This window comes from Rutidosis leptorrhynchoides, chromosome 8, assembly GCF_046630445.1.
Source record: "Rutidosis leptorrhynchoides isolate AG116_Rl617_1_P2 chromosome 8, CSIRO_AGI_Rlap_v1, whole genome shotgun sequence".
NCBI lineage: Eukaryota > Viridiplantae > Streptophyta > Magnoliopsida > Asterales > Asteraceae > Rutidosis > Rutidosis leptorrhynchoides.
Window position 1 is genome coordinate 107,159,714 of NC_092340.1, and position 6,977 is coordinate 107,166,690.

General features: G+C 30.6%; 1 non-coding gene across 1 annotated transcript; it reads right to left on the reverse strand.

The window, feature by feature from the left end:
* Positions 1-6,007: 6,007 nt before the first annotated feature.
* On the reverse strand, positions 6,008-6,114 carry LOC139865256 (small nucleolar RNA R71). Its single transcript, XR_011764777.1, has one exon. It is a non-coding gene; the product is annotated as a small nucleolar RNA R71 (small nucleolar RNA).
* Between the last annotated feature and the right edge of the window lie 863 nt (positions 6,115-6,977).

Below are 6,977 nucleotides of genomic sequence, written 5' to 3' on the forward strand. Positions count from 1 at the left end.
CTTGGTTAATTCATATCACTAATATGCTATAATGTACATCCTTCGTTAATGACTTAACAGTCGTTAATCACTGCTTTAACACAATAAACTCCATTTCATAATAAACCAAGTGTATTATTCAAATACATGTTTGAATATATACTTTTATTTTCGATATACTCGAAACTTTATAGAAAACATTATTTGTGCCTTGTGAATTTCACAAGAAATCCACGAGCACCAACATCATATACTGAGGTATATCAATAACAATGAACGATGAAGTATTGATTCATAACTTCATTAAAGAAATATTCGCGACGATTATGTAATCACTAAAGTTTTGGAGACTATTTATTCTCGTTTGAAACAGCAAATCAAATGAGTTTAATGTTATATAAACTCATTAAATACATGATTTTATCTGAAGAATACATATATGAACGGATATCTTCATAAAGATTGTAATTACAAATTCTGTTGTACAAACTGATAATTGTGAAAATATTTTAACGCGTAGGTAATACCCGAGAAATATTTAGATTTCACATTAATATGTTACACCGTACATTCTTCAATTCTGATTCAATAATCAGTAACTATACTACTTACATCCACAGATATATGTATCCGTTCACTAAAGAACAACCATTTGCATACAAATCAAATTACATATTCTGATTTTGACATATCAGAATCTAAGTAAAACTTTAGCAGGTATTATCCTCCTAAAGATGTATTCAAAGAATCTAGATGATTCAGTATCTGCTGAAATCATTAGCAATTACCCTGCTCCTTATTTATCTTAAATCCTTACAGAAGAATTTTCCTCATTATCATTTGATCTTAGTAAATTCTAAGATATTATCGTATATTTCGTTATAAATATCCTCTATATTTCTGAAGATATCTTCATAATGATTCTTGTCCGCAATTAATTATCTCTTTGCGATATCTTTATTATATCATAAAGGAAACTGTTTTAGTTTCTATATTCTGTAAAATTCAGGTTTAAATTATAAATGTTTTAAAGAAGTGTTGGGAATTGAAGCATGAGTTAGTATAATATAATGACGTCAGGCCAACGTGATTATATAACAGTAAGTTATGCTAAATTTTTAATGGAAGATGATGATTCATAGACTTTATAATCATCATTTGCCATGTTACACGACTCTTACAGTCTACTTAACCTCTGAACATATCAAGAACATATATTCTTGATCGTTCTATCCTCAGTAATTCTGGGAATTTAACAAATCAAATCATGATATTATGTTCCTTTCTACTTAGAACATCATAATCATTCGAAACTTCATACCTACGAATTTTGGACCATTACTTGCTTTACAAAAGCATGAAGCTTCGACATATAAGGGAAAATATAAAGCCCGATAACGACACTGAAATTACAAACTGTGTATGTCAATGCGTATAGCAATATAAAGATACGGGAGAACTAAAAATACTATAAAACCAAGAGCATAGTAGAAGTAAACAGATTCCTCTGGTGGTAAATGAAAAAGAAGAATGACTGCATATATGGTCAATATAATAACAAGTATCAATACTGGATTGAGCATATTAACAAATCTTTTAGAAGTATGAATTGAGGAATAAATTATAGAAGTGGTGAAGATAATGAAACGGATGAAGCTAATTTATAGCGAAATTCCAGACACATCAATCGAGGCAAATTCACCGCATTAAATTAAAGAAAATTCTAATTTCCTTAATTACCAAAAAATCGAATCTTATAAAGATTACGAAGATTTCTTTAAATCCCTTGAATTCCAGAAATCAACTTTAACTATGTCAAAAGTTAAGGCGAACATTTAATTTTCTCATTTCACTCTTTTGTGATAGCTTCGTTTATACTCTTTCTGTAATCGAATCGTTTCATCCATATTACCCAATGTTGATAAGACTCTATTTTTTTCAACTCATATTCATCATTCTTATTGTAAACAATGACGATCTCTATCAAATTTCATGACCGTGATTTTCACGAACTCCTCTCTATTTTGTCTACCCAAATATTGTGACATAAATGCTCAAGGTTTAAATGAGCTCAATATTATTCATAACACATTTCATGTATCCAATTTACTTAAATGACTTGTATAATATCATCATTTTGAATGATCTCTGCATTAATAATAAAATGCACTTCATTGAAGAACCTGTAGAATTTATGGTTCGTATGATTTAAACGCTTGAAACAGAATAATATTCTATCTTTTGGAATTCACGCATGGCCCCGAGTATACCTGGGAACGTGAAGACCAAATAAAATGAAAATATCATCACCTGTTTACAAACAACGCCGATTGATGGCAACAACTAAATTTCAGGACGAAATTTCTTTTAACGGGTAGGTACTATGACAACCCGGAAATTTTCGACAAAATTTGAACAAAATCTTTGAGACGATTCATTTAAACTTCAACAAATTTCGACGATTCACGAACAATTATTCATAAATAATTATGCATTTGTATTAATACGTTATATTAATAATATTATTAATATCATTTTTATCACTAATCATTATCATTTACAAATATTATTATTATCAATATTATTATCATTATTATCTATTATTTATTATTATTATTATTTTTATTATTAGTGTTATAATTATTATTATCATTACCGTATGTAAAATTATTATAATCATTATCATTATTATTATAAGTATTAATAATATTATTATTAGTAATCTTATCATTTTAGTATTATTAACATCATTATGATTATGATTATGATTATTATTATTATTATTATTATGAAAGTAATAAAATTTACTATTATTATCATTAATATTAGAATTTGTGTCATTTTATAATAATTAGTACTATCGTTATTGATATTATTAATAATTTTGTCATTTATATTATTATTATATATATTATTATTAGTAGTATTACTCTTAATAATATTAAAAGTATTATTATTATTAATATAATTATCATTATTAGTATTATTATTATTAATATTAATTATTAATATTAATTAAAAATAAATTAAAAGTCAAGATACATGTACGAATTTGTTTATTTTTTTTTATCATTGATCAGCTTTTTATTTTTTTAAACCCATGATTCTGCTTTTATATTATTTCTTATTTTTATCTACATGCTTCCATTTTTTTATTATATGTTTTTTTATATTTTTTTATTTAATTGTGATTCCTATCTGCTATTCATGAACTCCAGATCGATCTCAATCAGCTTTCTATTTTTTTATTTATTTATATTATCTTTTCTCCTGATTATTTTTATTCTGCTTTTTATTATTTTCTTCTTGTGTGTGCTGATTATCACTTGATAACAACAAAGTATACTGCATTAATTATTCGTTTAATATCATCATAATCGTTTATATAACTGGTAATGATCGACGCTACTAGGAAATCAAACAGAAATAAAAAAATACCTTTAAACCTCTGTTCTTGTATATTTCTGTCATAAATCAAATTTGAATTCCATATCAAAATGTATAAATGTAGTTGTGTTAGGATTCATCCAATCAAACTTTCTACAAAGTTTGATCTCCCAATTCCTCGTAACGATTCTTAATTTTGAAGTCAAAGTTTAATTTCAAAAAGTCAACTGTTTCTTCTTCCTTCGAATTCACGAATTATATGTTGTTTCCAGTTCAATTGATGGTTCCAGAGTGTTATAATGGTGATTTGGAAAATATTTCATGAAGAGAGCGTGATCTAAAAAGCTCTAAAAATCGAAATTAGTATATTTTTTTTTCTTTTCTTTCCGTCGAACAGCAAGCCTGTTTTAAAATTTTTAATTTTTTTTCCCGTCTATTAAACATCAACAAGGTTGTTAATCTGTTTCTCTGAAATTCCTAAACCTAAAATGAAAATTTATTGGTTGTAAGTTTTCATCCATGGTCGACTTTCAATTTGAGAAGAAGAAGAAGAACTTGAAATAGAAAAGTGTTAAATAAATTTAAATGGGTTATTAAAACAGAAAATACGAAATGGAGGATTGGTTGGGTGATGTGTGTTGAACGAGAGGTCACGGGTTCGAGTCCCGTCTTGGGTATTTTTTTTTAGTAAAGCTTTTCAAGGTTCGTGAATCCGAGGATAACTCTGCACTTGTTCAGTGCCGCTCATATGCATAATTACTACGAAATATAAAATATCGTATTGTGAGTTTTCATAGCTCCCTTTTTATATATATTTTTGGGCTGAGAATACATGCAATGTTTTATATCTATTTTACAAAATAGTTACAAGTACTAAACTTAATTATACGTGGGTTAGAATCACAAATATTCCCCTAGCTTGGTAACGTAATCTATTGGTCTCTATACCGTAGGCGCGAATCCTATTGATAGATCTATCGGGTTTGACAACCTCATCCGGGCTAATCGCGCTAGCAGTCAACGGATGTTTAGTACTTCGAGGGTATTTATCGCACTTGATTCGGTGCTCTATAGACATTAGGGGTATTCATTATTATATTATTATCGTTAAGGCTGTTACCAGGTGCCCATGGTTGTAGAATCTTTTTATTACACTGTGGTGTAAGGATATTTATGAAAATTGAAATCTTGTGATCTATTAATATTATCAAAATCATTAATTATGACAAACCTATGAACTCACTCAACCTCGTGTTGACTCTTTAAGCATGTTTATTCTCAGGTATTTTTTGCTTCCGCTGTAAAACTTTGCTGTTACATAGAAGTCAAGCCAAGCACTGGGACCAGAGTTAACATCGCCGTTAATGGTTTTTGACGGGGTGTTACATAGGGGACTTTAACCTAGGCTAAGTACTTGTGATAATTGGATGATTCAACCAAGATCAACTGGTATAAGCTTATGGGAATTCACAAGTTTTGATTTGATCACTATAACATCTAGTAGGGATACTAGTCTAATGTTTGAGCATAATTAGACCTTAAGTGAACAAAGGAGCGACCCGAATGCTTCAAGTGGATAAAACGAGTGTGCATGCTTTTAATATTGATATTTACTTAATCACTTAGTTCTTAGTTTAATTTAAATTAGTCTTCTTAATATCTTAAACTTCAAAACCCCCTTCCCCCAAATCAAACACAGCCTAGGATGATTATGAGTTTAGTTAGATTCAACTAACAACTACCGCTCTCTTGGGACGAACCTTAAACGAAAAACTTATAATTGCAACTACCGAGTCAAAATTTCTCGTATAGCTTGTCACATAGTTGAGTCCACGTTTGAGTGTAAATTTAGAAATTAAAGATATGTTTGTGAACGAGCCAATCAAATTTCTTGGCCCGCTGCCAGGGAACGGTTAGTTAGTGGTATCTTTGTTTTTAGCTTTTAATCATTTGATCCTTTCGTAAGGATTTATCCTTGCAAAAGTTACTCTTCTTGTTTTTATATATATTATTTGTGTTTGGAAAATCGTTTGTGTTTGTGTTGTGATTGAAGAATAGGTACTTTGGTGTATGAAAAGGAGATCCCAAAAGGATCAAGAGTTTACACATCCATTTTCCGATTCAGAGAAATACAGGGTTTATAAGCGTAGAGAAGAAACGGTATTAAAAAGAAATTTTGAAGCTTTACCATTTTGTTTAGAAAAGATGGATCCTAACGGTCAACCAATTCACAATGAAGAGCGTGATCCAATTGGTCATGGTCTACCAGTTAATCAAGAACAACAAGATGATCCAAATGACACGCCGATGTGGAATGCTAGGTTGGTTGCACCTATCTTGGTGCCTCCGGATATTACAAAACCACCAATTGGAGCCGATAATTGGAAGATTGAGGGAAAATTTTTCACAATGATCAAAGATATGTTCTTCAATGTGTTAATAGACGAAAATCCTTTCGAACACATTCAACACTTCAATGATATTTGTGATATCTAACGCTTTTAAGTTAAGGGCATTCCCCTTTACACTCCAACATGATGCGAAAGTTTAGTTAAGGAATTTGTCATCCGATTCTATTAGGACTTTTCAAGATTTAACCGATGCATTTATTAATCACTTCTTTACACCATCCAAGGTGGAGCAACTTAGAATGGAAATTAATGGATTCACTCAACGGAGTGATGTGTCTTTGTATGATGCATGGGTACGTTTCAAGAAGATGCTAAGAACTTGCCCACCACATGGTTTGACTAAGAAGAAGTACATCAACACGTTCTACCGGGGTACTAATTCTTTGACTAGACAATATCTTGATTCCTCCTCGGGTGGAGTGTTTATGTATAAATCACCAAATGCGGCCAAAGTTTTGTTAGAAGACATTTCGGTTAATACATACGAATGGGCACCTTCACCTCGTGATTTATCAAGGAAAAGTGTAGCACAAGTAGAGAGTGATAATGGACAAGTCACCCTTGCAAGCTTAAATAATCAATTTCAAATATATGGGAAAGAGTTGAAAAAGCTACAACAATCGATCGTTGCAATGCAACTAGGTTTTCAAAGGTGCGAAGGGCCACATCTCACCAAGAATTGTCCCCAAATTAATCAATGCAACCATATTGATTTGGATGACATTCTCATGAATTCGGATGCTCATGTCAACTACGTGAGTAATCAAAACTATCAAATGAGTGGAACATCAAGCCAAAGCTATTACAACCCTAACCAAAGACAAGTATCGTTCAATAATCAAACAAATCCACCACCCGGATTTACCAATCAAAACCGAAACCAAGGCTATAATTCAATCTACAACCAAAACCGAAACAACAATTACCAATCCCAAAACCAATCCTATAACAACCAACCTTATACCAACCAAGGAAATCAAAGCTATCAAAACCAAGGTTATAGTCAACCACAAAATAACCAAGGTTATAATCAATAACCTCAACAAAACACTCAACAATCCCAACCTTTAAAGAGCCTAGAAGAAATCATGCAAAATTACATAAAGAAGGTGGAGACAACCAAAGCATTTTTGTTAAAAGGAGAACGAGTTCTTAAAGCAACAAATACGACACCAACAAGCCTCATTCCAAAACCTTGAG